This window comes from Caretta caretta, chromosome 1 (genome assembly GCF_965140235.1).
Source record: "Caretta caretta isolate rCarCar2 chromosome 1, rCarCar1.hap1, whole genome shotgun sequence".
NCBI lineage: Eukaryota > Metazoa > Chordata > Testudines > Cheloniidae > Caretta > Caretta caretta.
The window spans coordinates 105,075,647-105,094,671 of record NC_134206.1 but is presented as its reverse complement, the minus strand read 5'-3'; the positions used below and the strand labels follow the sequence as shown (position 1 = coordinate 105,094,671).

The 19,025-nt window shown below is 39.8% G+C and overlaps 1 long non-coding RNA gene across 1 annotated transcript in view; it reads left to right on the top strand.

Annotated features, from left to right (window-relative positions):
- The window catches only part of LOC142069852 (uncharacterized), a 220,519-nt gene that overhangs the window by 16,796 nt on the left and 184,698 nt on the right, over nt 1-19,025 (top strand). Inside the window, exon 2 of the long non-coding RNA XR_012665820.1 lies at nt 13,599-13,661. This is a non-coding gene — a long non-coding RNA (uncharacterized LOC142069852). The remainder of the gene's footprint in view (nt 1-13,598; nt 13,662-19,025) is intronic.

Below are 19,025 nucleotides of genomic sequence, written 5' to 3'. Positions count from 1 at the left end.
CACTTGAGTGCGAGGTACAACTTGCGCACCCTCCCTGGGGGGTCACTTCCTACTATGCTTCCAGGAGCTGCAGTCCATGGGGTGTCAGGGTCTCCGATTCCTCAGCACACTTCTCTGGGGCTCCATTGGCCTCAGACCTCCAGTCCAGCTCACAGGGTCTTCAGTTCCTGCAGGCATACGCTGTGGTGGGTCTTCATCTGGAGCCTCCACTGAAGGTCAGCCTAGAATGAGCTGGGCTGCTCCCTTGTATACTGAGGCAGCAGTTGGATTATGCCTAGCACAGTCTAAGGGGCTGGACTTCTGCTGCCTATAGTGTGGGGTTAACCCTTTCTTGTCCAGTGCAGGGTATGCACACCCCATCACAGGACTGAATATATCAGAGGTGGTAGCTCTTAGTCTAGCACAAAATGCCATTCTGGGGTCATGACTTAGCATGCAAAATGAAGGTGACCAATAGAAACCTGCAGTTCATGCAATGTAACTTCCTTGGATATCCAGGTCCTTTTAATTCTAAAAATTCCATCATTTTACTTGGGGGAAGTCTAGAGATATCAGCTTCTGTATTTAACTTGATCCTTAAGTAGGTCAGTTCAGTTGAGGGCCCCTCAGTTTTTTCATCTGCCGAGTGGTACTCTGAACCTACAAGAGAGGGCCTGGAATGAGGCCAACAAGCCAGCACACTCCTTGGAATCCACCCTGCCTACGAGCAAGAAGTCATCCACCCAGTGTACCACCTGCTGTGAGCCAGCCTCCCACTGCTCTTCCCAGCGTTGTGCTGAGCTTTTCAAATGCAGAGCACAATGTTGAGTAATCCATGGGCATGGCCTTGTCAAAACAGGGTTGATCTTCAAAATAGAAACCCCAAAGGTTATAATCTTCATGAGGCTGTACCGGCAGTAGTTGAAAAGCCAGCTGAATGTCAGTTTTTGCTAACAGTGCTCCTGGGCCAAAGGCCTTAATCACGGTCACAGCAGCATCAAAGGAAGAATAACGTACCAAACAAATAGACCAAATTCAGGGTCTATTGAATCAATCGCCAAACTGCTCCTTTCTTCCCAGTGGCCAGACAAAGACCTCTTGTCTCCTACCCACATTCAAGGATTCATGGAGCTAATTGTCCCCATTTTACAGATGAAGAACTGCAGCACAGGGAAACTAAGTCCCACATCCTCAAAGGTGTTTAGGCCCCTAACTCCACTTGATTTCAAAGGGAGTTAAATACCTAAATACCTTCTGAGGATCTGGGCCTCAGTGACTTCCCCTAGTTTACATAGGAAATTTGTAGGAGAGCAGCAAATTGAACTCGGGTCCTGGGCTAATGCCTTAAACACTGAACCATCCTTTCCAATCACTAGTCCGGACCAGGAATAAACATAGTGAAGGAAAGAGTGCCCAACTTTAGGAATCAGCAATACAAATGGAGGATGAAGTCAGTGATCTGAAGATACATAAAGGAACATATATGAAACAATTAATTTTTTAAATGTGCCTAGTTGTAGTGCCCTATGTAAACAGACTTGTGTGAAAATACTTTTTTTTTCTTTTATTCAAAATTGTGTCTGTTTTATGTTTGTTTGCCTATAGAACGACATATTTCACACAATTTTACCATTAACAAGACTTGATGTAAGTGGTGATCATATGCAATCTAATTTTTAAATTGACATACTATAGAATTAGTTTTCCCTAGAAAAAGAAACAAAATAAGTCTTCAATTGACACGTAAGCATTCTGGTGTTCATTGTTGTAGGAGACTTCAAGTGCCATGTGATTGGGTTTTTTCTGATAGTTATCGATTTTTGTGTGTTTGGGTACTGAAAGTGAACAGGAAAACACTGGAAATTCTGAGGAAATTGTTAAAGGGAAAGGCTGATAGAAATATCTCTTTTTAAAACTTCTTAAATGAGATAAATATCTGCTCTTTCTCAAACCACTCTTAAGCTGTCATCTATACACTTACCATGAGATACAATTAACTCAAAATATTTTCTTTTCTTTTTATCTCCAGACCTTTTCCTGACCAGACAGAAAAACCTCTGGAAGCAGACAGTGCTTCAGTTTATTTTTCAGAAGATTCCATTGGTTCTCATAGAAGGAATTCACTTTATGTAGGCTATTAAGGACTAAAAGGAGCAGGTCTTTCTCACTTTTTCTCTCTGTATCTCTCTCTGGAGTATATTACATTTATGATAAACCAAGTATATAGTGTAGCAGAGGAAAGGTTTAAGTGTATGTACATCACGCATTGTCTCATATGAAAACCACATTAGTGACTGAATTATTTATTAATCCAAATACTGTTTTTGTCTATTAACATTCCAGCTCTTTAAATATGCTTATGGTCATGTAGAATAAAGTGGCATGTAGGAAATATTGCCGATATTTGTGTGGTTGGTGAAAGGGAGGATATTGGTAGGTGTCCAGAAAGGAACATATCAAGTGGTTAGATTGCTGAAAGACTGGAGCATGAATAGAGCAGTGAAAAGTGTGTGGGAGATTAGAATGTAAATGTTGAAGAGAGGTCTAGTACATGTTAGCATAGGGGGACAAAAGTATGGATGGAGATTAAAGGGAGAAGAAGTTCCTTCATTCTTCTTTTAGAAATCATGGAAAAAATATCAGAAATTGGCTGTCCGTTGCATATTAACTGCGGATCTTCCTACCACTTTCAGTGGGAAGGAGGGATTATCTGGTAGCTCAACGCCTCTCCTTTCTCCTCTCTCAAAGGCATCCTGTCACAAGGATGTTCTCCTTCAGTTAACCACAAAGGGGAGTAATGTAATTAATTTGTGTTCCTTCATCCCACCCAGAAGTTGAAAAAATTGGATCCAAACTCCTTCCCTCTACTAATGCAATGCATTGAATTTTTGTATAGTGTTTAGCTCTAAATTGACTATCTGTATACATGAAGAGTCTTTACTCCTGGGGAAATTCTGCACCACTGCATATGTGCAGAATTTATATCCCCTGCAGATTTCTTTGCTTCCTCGCAGAAAAATGATTTTCTGACAGCGAAGCAAAGGGAAGCCACAAGAGCAGTCATGCAACCCTCCCCAGCAGTATGTTTTGGGTGCCCAGGGCAGCCGCAGAGAGGTAAATCACTGTGGGGCAGGGGACGGGACTGGGGAAGACCCAACTTTTTACCCTGTGCCGTGCTCAGCTGCTAGTCCTGGGTGGGCTGGGGAGGACGGGACTTCCCCTTGCCCTGCATAATATCCAGGGCTGGGTCAGATCCACCCCTAGATTTATCCTCCAGATGCAGGAAGCTCTGAAAACTCCTCCCACCCTCCTCTTCCTGCACCCATCGCTCCTCAGCTGCAGATCCCTGTACAGACCCCCTCATACCCAGACCCCCCGCACTCAGAACCCCTGCAATGAGCCCCACTCCCCCTGCACCTGGACCACACCAATGAGCCACCCACACCTGGATCCCCACTCCACCGATCCTCACTCCCCCCAGCATCTGGACCCCCCTGAGATCCCCACACCGGGACCCCCTGCCAAGCTCTATCCCCTCCACATCCAGACCCCCCTGCTGAGCCCCAATCACCTTCACCTGGACACCCCTGCAGAGTCCCATTACCATTGCACCCAGAACCCCACAACAAGCCCCTGTGCATCCAGATCCCTCCCACACCTGGATCCCCCTCTGAGCCGCCCACATCCAGATTGACCCACACAGAGCCTCTCAACCCACACCTGGATCCCCCACACACACTAAGCCCATCCACACTTGGATTCTGCTTTGCTGAGTCTGCCTGCCCATATCTGATGCACCTGGCATGGAGGAGGGGTGTTTCTGGGGAATACCAGTCCTTGGAGCTGTGTCAGGGTTGGGTAAAGCCTCACCGCTGAGACCGTGTCCAGGGTGGGGGGAACTGCACTGTGATCTTCCACCTCTGTGACCTATGCTCCCTAATGCCATGCTGGAGCCTCCACATTTATTTGACAAATAAAAGTTGCAGAATTTTACAGAATTTTAAAATATTGTGTGCAGAATTTTTTTGGCACAGATTTTTTAATTTTTTTGGTGCAGAATGCCCTGAGGAGTAAAGAGTAGAGATGTGACTGCAGCTAAAATCTAAACCTTGTAAATTTTGGCATGGGGATATTATGGAGCAGGTGCCTAGAAAAACATCTGGATCTTTCAAGTTTTCAGCCTAAAATGGAAGAAACCCCATAGAAACATCTGATCTTGAGAGACTGTCACTCTTGGGGAAAGGAATGTCGACTGAATAGTAAAGGTTGGCACTGTTGAACCTGAACCTTAGCTTCAGGCCTGTGCTCTTACTTAAATGTATTCCAGATTCAGATCTGAACTCTGCTTCCTTACCCCATCTCCACTAATAAGTAGAGCAATGATTTAAGACAAGATTTATAGACAAGACATGGTTCGGAGAGGAAGAGAGTTTCAGATGAATGAAATATGACACAAGGAAAGGTGAGTTTTAAATTTCTGCAGCAGTCAAGGAGTGTGTTTTTAAACCTGTCATCATCATCAAGGAAACAAGACTATTTTGATACCTGAATGTGGATTACATTGTATAGAGTGAATAGGTGAAAAGATTAGATAATACTACAGGATGAAACTTTTTAATCCATACCCAACTCAGTAACTTCTTGGGGCCCCTGTGAGGGGAAGAGTGAGGAGAAGATTGGGAAATCCAGGCTATAGGGTAAGGGTACAGTGACACTGGACATTACTCCAGTCACACTACTAGTGTGGCCTTTATGGTCTCCTTCTCCAATGGGAAAAAAAACATTGTTTTACTTGATATCCCAAAACACTTCTCCACTTGTATAGCAGAATTACGAATTTCATGGCAAAGAGGCCCCCTCAGACCCTATGGGAAAACACTGCTGGATTTGCCCCTATGTAAATGCATATGGAATGTTCTTGTTGAATAGCAGATTAATTCCTGTAGAAAACATAGTTATATATGTTACTGTTTCCTATGAGGCATTTTGGCACAATTAATCTGGGATAGCTGTTTTGTGCATAGGATATGGACTAATCCTTTGCTTTCCAAACAACCTGAAAGGAAATATGTGAACATATATATATAGATATATAAAAATAAAAATTGTAAAGGAAATGCCATAACAATTTTGGAGGAACTAGTCAGTAAAGCACAAAGCTAGCTAGTAATCTCCAGCATTTCAGTTAATACTAAATCTAAAGTTCTAAGGAAATAAGATATCAGTTGTCCTAAATATGTGTCTTGTTAGTAAAGGATGCATAGTATTATATCATAGTAAGTTTGCTCGAAAACACCAGTCTATGGTTAAAGAAGCTCCTACACAAATATGAAAATTTCAAGATTAAGGAAAAGATGAATAATTTAAACATTCAAAAATCCAGTCATATAGTCTAACCTTTCCTCACCTCAGGTTGTTGGTGATAAAGCCATGAAAACCTCATTATTTGGTATCTGTGTAAGAAAATTATTAATTATTCCTCTTCTTTATTATTTTATAGCACCCACAGATGTTTTAGCATTTTGCAGAGGACAAATAAATGCATGATCTCTACCCTTAAAACTAGAGTTGGTCAAAATTTTACCACATATAATTTACAGATTTTTTTTCAAAACATGGTTATGAAGAAGATTCCACAATCCTCAAACAGCTTTGCTTAAAATCAAAATTTTTGTTCTGACAAAATTAGTAGTGAAAGGTTGAGGGTTACACCCATATATTAAACAGTTCTATTCCCAGCTGTGTGCCTCGCCAGCTTAGACTTGGGAATGCCACTTCACCTCTCTGTGCCTCCTGTAATGATACCTACCTTTTTTGTAAAGTGCTTTGAGATCTATTGATGAAAAGTACTAGAGAAGAGCTCTTTTGTTCTTTTACTGTTATTGGTTAAGGCATGTCTACATCTTGGTGTTTCAGTTGATTCAGTAAAGGTATATTTTGAATATAAAGAAAGAAAGATAAAAACAATGAATATTTTTGATTCAGGGCTTGCCTACATTGTATGGCAAAGTGCACCCGACGGATGTGATTTGTAAAGCACTCTAACATGTTGTTCTCTAACTAGCCCATGTAAACCCTGCTGGCATGCTCTAAAAGTTACCTAGTCAGTGCTGATGTAGTCTTGTTTCAAACAGGAGTGGGCTGATACAATCTAGGTAGCTTTTAGAGCTAGGCTCTATATAGGTCAGTTAGAGAGAAACACATTAGTGCCTTAACAAAGCATATCCCTCTGGTGTGCTTTGTAGTGCCATGTAGGCAAGCCCGCAATTAAAGGGCTGAACCAAAACCTATTGGGGCCAATGGGAGTCTTTCCCAATAATGGGGTATGGATCAGTTCCTTGCTGTAGACATCACAAAAGGGGTTGAGTTTTCAGGAGCATATGATAGCTTGGTGGACAAAAGTTGGGAGAGCATACCATGCATAAAGGGCAACAAGGGAAACGGCAGGGAAACATATGTGAGAGAAATGGACAGCAGAGCCATCAGAGCTAGCTAGCAGATCAGCGGGAGCGGGGGACAATGCAATCATAAGAGCTAGATCCTTGGGTCCGGTTATGTTTCATTTTCAACCACCTTTCTGTTCCCATAAGCCTGAGGGCAGCTGAGGTGGGTCAGTCCCACACTGTAAATTAGAGCAGTCTCAGGGTTGTGTCACTGCCAGCCCTGTCACCCTGGGTTCCTTGAGTTCTCTCCTCTCAGGAGCCTGCCTGCAATGCCACAGACTTCCACTGGTCTCCTCCAGCCTTGCTTAACAACTGGTAGAGTGACTGCAAACTCTTCACCAGTCTGGATTGCATCCCAGAACGTGACACATGTTTTATACAAGGATGCTCCACTGCGTTTTGAAGAATGAATACTGCCCCATAACATGATTCCACAGCCCCTGCTGAAGTCCATGAATACTGGTTATAATGGTAGTAGTGCTGATTTATGTTTACAGTTTGTGAAGAGCTTTGGAACCCTTCAGAATGAGAGGGTCCTATTTAAATGTAAACTATTATTTAATACATGAAATCTATGCTGTAATTTAGCCAGATGATGAGGACATCAAAGCATTTTCTTTCATCAGGAAACTCCAGATGATTTCATGATGTTGTTTTCTCCCCTTTCCATTTCAGTCCTGGATAAAATAATCTACGTCACCCAATCAGGATTCAAACAGCAGTTCAAAAGCTAATTAGTAAAAGAACTGTGTGAAAGAGGAAAAACACAAAGAAAACAGTGGAAATTTATATACATTTCAGTTGATTTTTTAAAAATAAATATTTTAGGTGCTCAGATATTACAGTGATGGGCACTATACAACGTATTTACACACAGACACATATGGAGAGAGAGCTTGAGTGTGTTTTGCTTCAAATAATTCATAGTTATTTTGACAAGCCTTGGTTGAGTTTTGAGAAATTAGAGTCAACTTCCAGGCAAATACTGAAAGAAGTTGTACATTCAGACTGAAGCCACTATAAACCAAGCAGTTCTGCAGGTATTTGATCTGAAAACATGCAAAATTGGTGGTTTCTATTGAAGTTTCTTTTGACTTTGGGGGTTTGTTGAAAGGTGACTTTCAAATGAAAATTCAGTGGGCTGCATATCAACATGAATAGAAAGGTAATGTGGGGGTGTGGAAGTTTTGTATGATCTATTTAGAATTTAAAATGTTAAGATATATTCAGTTTGTAACACATCTATGACCACCTAGAATGTTACAGTTACCACTGGATCAAAACTTAATTGAACCAAAAAGAACGAGGAGTAATTGTGGCACCTTAGAGACTAACAAATTTACTTGAGCATAAGCTTTTGTGGGCTAAAACCCACTTCATTGGATGCATGCAGTAGAAAATACAGTAGGAAGATATATATATATATACATATATACATATACAAAAAATGGGTGTTGCATACCCACTATAATGAGAGTGATCAGTTAAGGTGAGCTGTTATCAGCAGGAGAAAAAACAACAACCCTTTTGTAATGATAATCAGGATGGCTCATTTCCAACAGTTGACAAGAAGGTATGAGTAACTGTAGGGAAAAAAAAATAAGCATGGAAAAAGGGTTTTACTTTGTGTAATGACCCATCCACTCCCAGTCTTTATTCAAGCCTAATTTAATGGTGTCCAGTTTGCAAATTAATTCCAATTCAGCAGTTTCTCATTGGAGTCTGTCTTTGAAGGTTTTTTTGTTGTAGTATTGCCACTTTTAGGTCTGTAATCGAGCGACCAGGGAGATTGAAGTGTTCTCCGACTGGTTTTTGAATGTTATAATTCCTGACTTCTGATTTGTGTCCACTTATTCTTTTACATACAGACTGTCCAGTTTGACCAATGTACATGGCAGAGGGGCATTGCTGGCACATGATGGCATATATCACATTGGTAGATGTGCAGGTGGACAAGCCTCTGATAGTGTGGCTGGTGTTATTAGGCCCTGTGATGGTGTCCCCTGAATAGATATGTGGACACAGTTGGCAACGGGCTTTGTTGCAAGGATAGGTTCCTGGGTTAGTGGTTCTGTTGTGTGGTGTGTGGTTGTTGGTGAGTATTTGCTTCAGGTTTGGGGGCTGTCTGTAAGCAAGGACTGGCCTGTCTCCCAAGATCTGTGAGAGTGAGGGATCGTTCTTCAGGATAGGTTGTAGATCCTTGATGATGCGCTGGAGAGGTTTTAGTTGGGGGCTGAAGGTGATGGCTAGTGGCGTTCTGTTATTTTTTTTGTTGGGCCTGTCCTGTAGCAGGTGTCTTCTGGGTACTCTTCTGGCTCTGTCAGTCTGTTTCTTCACAGCAGTTGGGTATTGTAGTTGTAAGAATGCTTGATAGAGATCTTGTAGGTGTTTGTCTCTGTCTGAGGGGTTGGAGCAAATGCGGTTGTATCGCAGAGCTTGGCTGTAGACAATGGATCATGTGGAGTGGTTTGGATGAAAGCTGGAGGCATGTAAGTAAGTATAGCGGTCAGTAGGTTTCCGGTATAGAGTGGTGTTTATGTGACCATCGCTTATTAGCACTGTAGTGTCCAGGAAGTGGATCTCTTGTGTGCACTGGTCCAGGCTGAGGTTGATAGTGGTATGGAAATTGTTGAAATCATGGTGGAATTCCTCAAGGGCTTCTTTTCCATGAATCCAGATAATGAAGATGTCATCAATAGCACAAGTAGAGTCGAGGTGTTAGGGGACAGGAGCAGAGGAAGCATTGTTCTAAGTCAGCCATAAAAATATTGGCATACTGTGGGGCCATCCGGGTACCCATAGCAGTGCCGCTGACTTGAAGGTATACATTGTCCCCAAATGTGAAATAGTTATGGGTGAGGACAAAGTCACAAAGTTCAGCCACCAGCTTTGCTGTGACATTATCGGGGATACTGTTCCTGATGGCTTGTAGTCCATCTTTGTGTGGAATGTTGGTGTAGAGGGCTTCTTCATCCATAGTGGCCAGGATGGTGTTTTCTGGAAGATCACCAATGAACCAGTGTATCATAGTCTACCTGCTTTTCCATTCACAATCACATGGTCCACCTCCCTTTGGTAACTGTAAACACTGATTACATTGAAAAGGAACATATTTAACAGATTACTTGCTGTCTTGTAATGGAGTTTAGCAGCTATAAATAGGGAGATCCAGCATCATGTGACCTACCAATGCTCCATGCAGAATAAACTATCTCTCCATGGATCATAAACATCTTCACAGATTGAAGGATGGGCTCCTCTTCCTGAGTAAATATAGCTAATAAAAATGAACTTTGAAGTTGATTGTTCTTTCTGGAATTCTGAATGCAACATAACTAGAAACACTGTCCAAGCCACCTTAATAAATCAACAAGAAGTTATGTGTCTTGTTGGTTTTCAAAGGTCAACGTGTCAAAAATAAAACGTTGCCTCTTTATGTCCTTTCCAGTAGTCCCTTCAGAAAGCAAGAACTCTCATAATGTTAACTACAGTTGATTACAAATTGCCAACCTTATGGTAAAGTACAAATGCTCTAGACCGTTTCCATATCGTTATCCATATTGTTTATTGTGTATCTATTTAATGCAGCTACACACCAGCACATGAATATGGAATGTAAATACATATAAAATTGCTCTTTGAAAGGAAAATAATGGTACAATTATCCCCTACATTTTTTGGGTATTCCTCTCTTCAAAAATAGGATTTTAAGCGGTAAAAATTGTATGTCTGTTTAAAAACTGAATCACAACAAAGTACATACTTAAAGATCTATTCCTTGTACATCCACACCTCCAAATGAAGTCAATGAGATTTTGGATGCATAAGAAATCCAGGCTGATTTACAGGTCATAAGCATTAACTAGGTTAAATATTTTAGTTAAATTGTAATAGTGATGATAACAGAGAAAATTCCTTGATATTGAATGTAATAAAGGTGTTACAATTGTATTCAGCACCTTTAACATACTGGAAACAGGACAAGCTGAAAGCATTGCCTTTGTCAATGGTTATGTGCAAGCAATTCCATGTCATTTGTTTTCTTCTGATATCCATACTCCACTGCAGATGGGAATATCAAGCTCTTTGAAATTATTGTAGATTTTTTTAAGCAGCAGACAGGCATATGGACAGTAAAGAGGCCTTTAAAATGCATAATTTTGTTTTTACCCTTACAATTATTTCTGTACCAGAAATACTTTGCACACCAGCATTGATAAATATTGATACACATTAAATGTATTCATTTAATATAATTATTCATGGTTAGGCAAATTATTTAGTCTTTATTTTTGGTCTCAATGGGAATTTTGGCTGAATGAGGATTGCAGGATTTTGTCTATCCTTGTACTGTGTCACCTTTTGGTACTTGAACCATTTTTTCCTCTTAGAGGTGTTTTAACTAGTTCTTTGTGTACAATGAAGTCTATATGCTCCTGTGCTTTTCCTGCTAAGAAAGTTCAGCAAATTAAGGGCCTTTTCTGGCCCCAAGATGTCAGTGGTAAAAATCTCAATTGTTTCAATGGAAGGAGGATTGAGTCAAAAACGTTGATTGTATGTCTGGTTGTGAAGGTTGAACAGGATACAAACACCCTCACTTACATTGGTTTTTGAGTGTAACTGAGAGGAGAAGCTGGCCCAGAGTCACTTGTACCATCACCAATTAGCAGTCAGGATGAACTAAGATTACATGCAACAAGTTTATTAAAGACATCCAGTCTCTGATTATCTTTAGAGCCCTGTGTGGATACAAAATTTTTATCTGCATCTGATCCACGATCAGCAAACATGGCCTGTGGATATCTGTGGCTATAAAGCAGATATCAACAGATTTGCAGGGCTCTAATTAACTCCTCCTTGGGACTACATTTACATATTTGAACTAATATCTGCAAATTGCCAGATACTAAATAACAAAAAAGCTTAATTCCTGGTTTCTTTTTTTCTTCCCAGATTGCTTTTATGTTGAGAAACCCTAAAGTAAAATCCCTTCCTCATTTAATAGGCATGTTATAAGTAATGCTGAGTTGTCAAACACAGTATTTGTTATGCTTTTAACATTAGAGATTGCAAGAATTTTAGCACACACAGCTCAGAGCCAAACAAAATTAGTTTTCAAATTCCCAACCATGCGCCATTGTGAGAGACAGGTAGCAGGAGTAAACCTCTACTTGGTGCTGTACATCTGTCCAATGCTACATATTAGGGCTATAGAATGCTGGCCATTTCAGAGGCACAGCTATCTAAATTCTGTAGGAAATTTAAATAAGATACTATGTATTCAGAAAAAAAAATGGCAGACCATAACTATAAGAAATTTAATTAACATTCTCAAAAGAGTTTTAAATGAGATGCTTTCAACACTACAGCAATCTGTAAAATCCAGTGAAAATAATGCTTGATAAACCCAGTGCTGCCTGCTTGCAGATATATGTATTTAATCCCTGCAAAGAGCTGTGTACTGCTTTTGGAGTGAAGTCAGACTCTATTTTGTAGGAAGTAGTGGGGCCATGGGAGCAGTGCTCACCTACAAGCCATCAATTTTCTTCTTTTTTTTTTTTAATTACCATTGTAACATCTTTATATTAGAGATTTCTTTCCATATTTTTAATTTTGAAAAATGCATTACCAAACAAACCCCAATGCAGGGCTAATTTTGGGGTTCAGGTATCCTTATTGTACTCTGTTTACTCTATTTCCTGAAGTCCGATAATACCTCAGCTCTTAAATACACATTTTCTGATTTTTTTTCCTTAATAACCTCTGACTTTTTTTTTCTTTTGAATGCTTGTGAGATTTCCTAGTGTTAACAGCAAGAAACAAGTCAGGGAGAATTCCACAATGGCTAGCATCAACTGCAGAGTTAAAGAATGTCAGAAGAACTATCCTATGGTCCAATCTATTTGGAGAATTTGCATACCTTTGCTTTGCTGTAAGCAATGGAGACCACGTCTGTGTCTGATAGGAGGCTGCATCTTACACATATTTATATTGATGTACTAAGTAAAGGGATTTAAATAGGAAAAGGGAAAGGAAGGGAAAAAAAAGCAAGATCAAGAATAGAAAAATCTTTATACAACACAATTGATGAAAGGCCCATAATGTAACCTGATCTTTTGATGGCGAGGCAAAGGTTGGAGTCTGTCTGAATTCTAAGACAGATATTAAGTACCCCAGCCTGTTGTTGTTTTGTTGAAGCAGTTGTGGAAGTACATAATCTAAATGATGAGAGAATAAAGACTGGAAGCAAGCTGCCAACTGTACTAAAAGAGCAATATGCTGTCAGGTGTATTGTTTCAAAAATAGAACATAAATTAATAATAATGATTTAAAAAGTGGCACATGAGGTCTTGCACTGGGGCTCTGCAAAGTGGGGAAGGAGTAGGGAGGAGAAATTTACCCTGGGAAGGTATTTTATTTGATTTTGTTTGTTTCGTTTTAAATAAAGAAATGCGTCAGTGAATGAAACAAGCAAACCCAATTCAAGAAATTTTTACAATTTTACAGTTATTAGTCACCAATGTAGTTAATGCAGCTAAAGGAAGAAATGAACCATTGCCTTTTGAAAAATGGAGTGCAAAGATTTGGGAACTTCTTGTTGTGCAAACATGACAACTCCACAAGTTGGGGTAATAAATGTAAATAAATACTGTCCCAACGCAGCTGGTACCCAGGCTTTAAGGGACCAGCATGCGAGGCAAACCTTAGTATAGGAGTCAGGAGGGACTGCGGGACCCTGTTAGCTTGTGGATTGAGAGGAAGTCTCAAGTCTTTGCAGAGTGAGCTCCCTCTTGTCTATATCCTCATTCCCTCCTCACCAGGAATGAGATCGAAGTGGAATTCATCTGTGGATTGAATCACAAATTCAGTAGCTAGGGCATGGTTATGGGGATCAACCTTCATTCCTTGATTGTATGTTGTGAGTCCATTTATCCTTACTAATGCCTGGTAGTTTGAAGGGATCGGTCAGGCTTTAATATGAAAGTAAATGAATTTCAAAAATGATGTCTTTTAAGATGGAGTTACCACCGAGTTTTAGGGAACATTGGAAATCCCTTCCTTTTCTAAGCCATATGCTTTCTCACTTTTGTAGCGTGCATTTCTACTCCTTTTCTAAGCCCTGTCAGTCATTTGGGTATTTTAATAGAGCTTATTCTTTGTTCCCTTTTTTTACAGAGAGATCATGTTGAGTTCTGGCAGATCAACCAGATATTATGGTGGGAATTATGTCAAATCCAGGTAAGTAAAATGCGAAAGAGGGAAATCTTGTGTGAAGCTCGTAATTACCTATGTACATAACTCAACAAAGAATATGAAGTTACTAAAACCAAGTAATACATTTATTACGTATGTTCATACTTCTTAGGAGATGGCATTTGCATTTCCCTTGATTTCTTAGCACTTTGAAATAAGTTAACCATAAAAGTATTTACGTGTAAAACATCACAAATGGAAAAAAACAGTGTTAAGAGCTTATGAGGGGACGTAACCTAGCTAACAAAAGCACTCGCCCTAATAATATGCCTTTTACAAAATACAATATGAGATATAAATACCTACAAACACCAGAGATTCACTCTCATCCACCCTCCTACGCATCTCCCTCCCTCTCTCAAAGCAAACGGACTTTCAAATGTGAGCTTTTTCAATGACAGTGACAGAAGCATATTTGCAAGGGTTTGAACTGCTAGAAGTCATCTCACTGTTGCTCTAATTTTTATGAATCTGTGTGTGTCAGGTATCCAACAGTCTAATTCCCTTGTAAGTACTTATTTTATAAATGACTTTATAAGGGCTGGAAGAAGAATTATTCTCTACCGTTTTTAGAACCATTTCCAGCCTCTTGTCTCTGGAGTCAAATAGAGCTGTCTTCATCATTTTTACATATAGACTTCCTTGAACACTAAAAAGAATGATAATCACCTCATTATAAATTCACTGTTAATACAGCCTTAGAGTTGAGAACATTTCACTCCAGTAGTTAATTTAGTCTGTGGTAAATTCTCACTGTTATTTAATGTCATTTATCACCTGCTGTTTTGTCTTACTGTGAACATCCTGCCTGCCCTGTACTGTCTACAGTACATGGACCTTCTGTGACTTTAATGTACTCAGAACAAAGGCTCCAAAGTGCTTCTATCGGGAGGATTTTGGCAACTTGCCTTAGATATATTCAAGCCATTTTGCTGCCTGTCACTCAGTGCTTTACAAATTGAACTCTGAGGAGAGGTAAAAAGGGCCTATGAGGCATTTTTTTTCTGGGAAGAATATGCTAATAAAGCGCCATCAGCAGGAAGCAGGTTGTGTCTGAAAGAGTTTTGTCAACTCTGAATTAATTTTGTGTGTTAAGAAACACGGGGGTGCATCTAGAGCTGGTCTGTGGTAATTAATCCTTCCTGTTTCTGGAAGAACAGAACTGTAATAAATGCAGCCCAGATTTAACAGATGTGTGCACACAATGTCTGCTTTATGAGGAGTAAAACAAAATGATGGGTATAGAACAAAAAAATGTTGATTTTAAAAATTAAAGCAGTATGGAAGGTACTAAGCTTGGAATTCCCAGTGTTTATGCAAATACTGTATTTCTTTAAATGTTAGCAGACAGCATGGTTTTGGAAACATCTGTCAATTTGGTTGGATGCTGTTAAAAGACTGAAAAGGACAGATGTTACTTGTGCTTGTAAAAAAAAAAGCTTTAAAATGGATATAGGAATAAGATCAGGGACACAATCTGCTTAATCTTGGTGGTGATGGAAGTTGGCCTAACGAGGCAAAGAGTGACAGTGAACAATGATAATCTTTTTCATATTCACTTCACAAAAATAACTGCTAGGGCAGTAAAAGTTGTTGCAATTCCATATTATGACTTGAATGCATTTTCCTCGTGACTGTATATTTCATACAATATGAAGTGTTTTAGCAAATTTACATAAATTATCACTGAAATGCCTTATTCATCATGTTATATAAATTGAGTGGTCATTTACAGCTAGCTCCTGTTTTCATTGAAGTTGATTACAAAACTCTCATTGATTTCAACGGGACAAGGATTTGCCCACTAGAGCCTAAGAACAATGCCAAATTCTCTGAAGAATGTTAAAATCTGCAACAACTAACCCCCTGGATTTCATGTCTGTGACACATGCAAGAATTATTTCAAAAGCAATTCTGTTTTTTGTTTGTTTGTTTTGCTAATGTTTTGCCAGTACGTAATATCACGGACTGTATGAATACCCTTTGATTAAATATCTCTTCATTCCTTAGGGCAAAAACTCAACCTTTTTAAACTGCCTTTTAAAGTTGACTTCATGTTTCAACTAAATAATTTTAGTAGGAAAAAAGTAGTAGTGTTTTACTGAGACATTGTTCATTACTTCATAGGACTAGCAAAATACCTGAGCAAACTGTATTATTTCACGTGCGACACAGTCATCACACAATAAATAGGGAAAAAATACGTTATCTCAGATATTACTGTGTGGTAACTATTGGCAAAGGCCAACTTTATGTCATCACTACTGCTGAATAATATAATTTTTAAAATCCAAACTTAATTTATCATATGAAATTTAGGAATAATTAACTTTTCTACAAATATTTACTGTGAAATTATCACTTTTAAAAAAAAGAGCTACAACAACAAGAGGAAGTAGAGAGATTGAGTTCTGCTTTTAAGTATAGGTTCAAGTTTTAGGTCTCATAACCTGAGCCCCAAGGAAACAAAAACTTTTTAATTTAATCCCACTCCCAATTTAATAAAGTTGCAGTCACAATCCTGACTGATTTCATTTTACCTCAGTAAAAAGGATGATACGAACCTTTAAAGTATGCGAGGTAATTCAGAAGGTTTAGGGAAATGTGTAAATAAATTAAACCTCAGAAACACCTATGATGCAAGAGCACATGAACCCAATTTCTGTATCATCATTATTAAAATTATTGGATATATAAACAGAAATTAAAATACAAACTTGCAGCTTTTTACTTGGAATGTTATGATGTATCTGTTTCTCCTTTCATAATAATTCCTTGCACCAGTAACTTGCTGTTACTTCTCTTACCACTAACATTATTCCATGTAATGAACTGTGGAAAAACATGGCAATATGAATATAAAAAAAAAGTGAATTAATGAGATTATTTGGATTTAAAACTTACAATTAAGTCAGACTTGCAGGTAGTTCTGAGAATTTGAGATAACTGAACATTAAAGGTTTTGCCCACACATTAAAGTCTAACTTTCTTGGTTCACGTTTTACAATATTTCAGTTATTTGAACTTTCAAGCTATTGGGCATAATGAACCATCCTCAAGTAGCATAAACTGGAATAGCTCTATTAAAGTAATCAACGCTATGTAGCTTTATAGCAGACGAGGATTTGGCTCAGAATCTTCCTATTCTTCAGCTCATATGACAGGCCACGTTCTGTATGACATGTCTGGTTTAGGAGTAGAGACTGGAAGGTTGGATATTATTCTACTGTCATGGAGAAATCACCATAGACATATACTGCAGTCCCTGACAGGAATGGACAGGACTACCCTTATGTGTTGTTAGGTTAGAAACCATAGAAGGGTAGTTTGGGTTAACTTTTTCCTCTTTTCTCCTTTCTTATGTTGGATGGCAGTCACCAGAATATAATGCTGAATACTTCCAGAGGGCTCTGAGGAACAATAATAGATTGCCAAGAGACCACTCTGCTAATGCTTTGGGAGGCCTTTAAAATAATATTTTATCCTCAGCTATCTGTGGTGGCCCTTAGATACCCACTTTCCAAACTTCATCCTTGCACACTTCCATAGTTTATGATGACTTACTTGATGAAGTAAGAGGGGGAAAAGGATTACCACACCAGGAATAAAAGTGTCTGATAGAAGTTGGGCATTTGTGCCATGATGATTTTTTAAATTCTTTTGCCATAACTATGTGTGAGGCAAACAAATGTTTCTTTGCCTCCATTGTTGCAACTGCAGAAAGTGATCAGGAACAGCCAGCATGGATTCACCAAGGGAAGGTCATGCCTGACTAATCTAATCGCCTTCTATGATGAGATTACTAGTTCTGTGGATGAAGGGAAAGCAGTGGATGTATTGTTTCTTGACTTTAGCAAAGCTTTTGACACGGTCTCCCACAGTATTCTTGTCAGCAAGTTAAGGAAGTATGGGCTGGATGAATGCACTACAAGGTGGGTAGAAAGCTGGCTAGATTGTCGGGCTCAACGGGTAGTTATCAATGGCTCCATGTCTAGTTGGCAGCCGGTATCAAGTGGAGTGCCCCAAGGGTCGGTCCTGGGGCCGGTTTTGTTCAATATCTTCATAAATGATCTGGAGGATGGTGTGGATTGCACTCTCAGCAAATTTGCGGATGATACTAAACTGGGAGGAGTGGTAGATACGCTGGAGGGGAGGGATAGGATACAGAAGGACCTAGACAAATTGGAGGATTGGGCCAAAAGGAATCTGATGAGGTTCAATAAGGATAAGTGCAGGGTCCTGCACTTAGGACGGAAGAACCCAATGCACAGCTACAGACTAGGGACCGAATGGCTAGGCAGCAGTTCTGCGGAAAAGGACCTAGGGGTGACAGTGGACGAGAAGCTGGATATGAGTCAGCAGTGTGCCCTTGTTGCCAAGAAGGCCAATGGCATTTTGGGATGTATAAGTAGGGGCATAGCGAGCAGATCGAGGGACATGATCGTTCCCCTCTATTCGACATTAGTGAGGCCTCATCTGGAGTACTGTGTCCAGTTTTGGGCCCCACACTTCAAGAAGGATGTGGATAAATTGGAGAGAGTCCAGCGAAGGGCAACAAAAATGATTAGGGGTCTGGAACACATGAGTTATGAGGAGAGGCTGAGGGAGCTGGGATTGTTTAGCCTGCAGAAGAGAAGAATGAGGGGGGATTTGATAGCTGCTTTCAACTACCTGAAAGGGGGTTCCAAAGAGGATGGCTCTAGACTGTTCTCAATGGTATCAGATGACAGAACGAGGAGTAATGGTCTCAAGCTGCAGTGGGGGAGGTTTAGATTGGATATTAGGAAAAACTTTTTCACTAAGAGGGTGGTGAAACACTGGAATGCGTTACCTAGGGAGGTGGTAGAATCTCCTTCCTTAGAGGTTTTTAAGGTCAGGCTTGACAAAGCCCTGGCTGGGATGATTTAACTGGGAATTGGTCCTGCTTCGAGCAGGGGGTTGGACTAGATGACCTTCTGGGGTCCCTTCCAACCCTTATATTCTATGATTCTATGATTCTATGAATCTCAATAAACTGATTTATTAAGAGTAGTAGATAGTTTAGTAGCTACAACTAGTAGATAGCTACTTCAGAGTAGTAGATACTTAATTCTAGCTGTCTCTACTCAGTTATGTAAATCCCTACAGTTGTAAGGAAATTTCTGGTTGTTTTGCAGATAAAATCAATGAGATTCAGACCAAACTGTCTGCATCCACTGACCCAGGATATAAATGGAAGGGGGAAATGCTGGGTCTTCTCTGTTTCAGTGTGAAACACTGAGGTTCCGGGTGTGTTGGGAGCATTTTATGGCACAGCTTGTAGTTTGGAGATTTGTCCTTCCTGGCTGTTGAAGGTAAGTGAGGAAATAG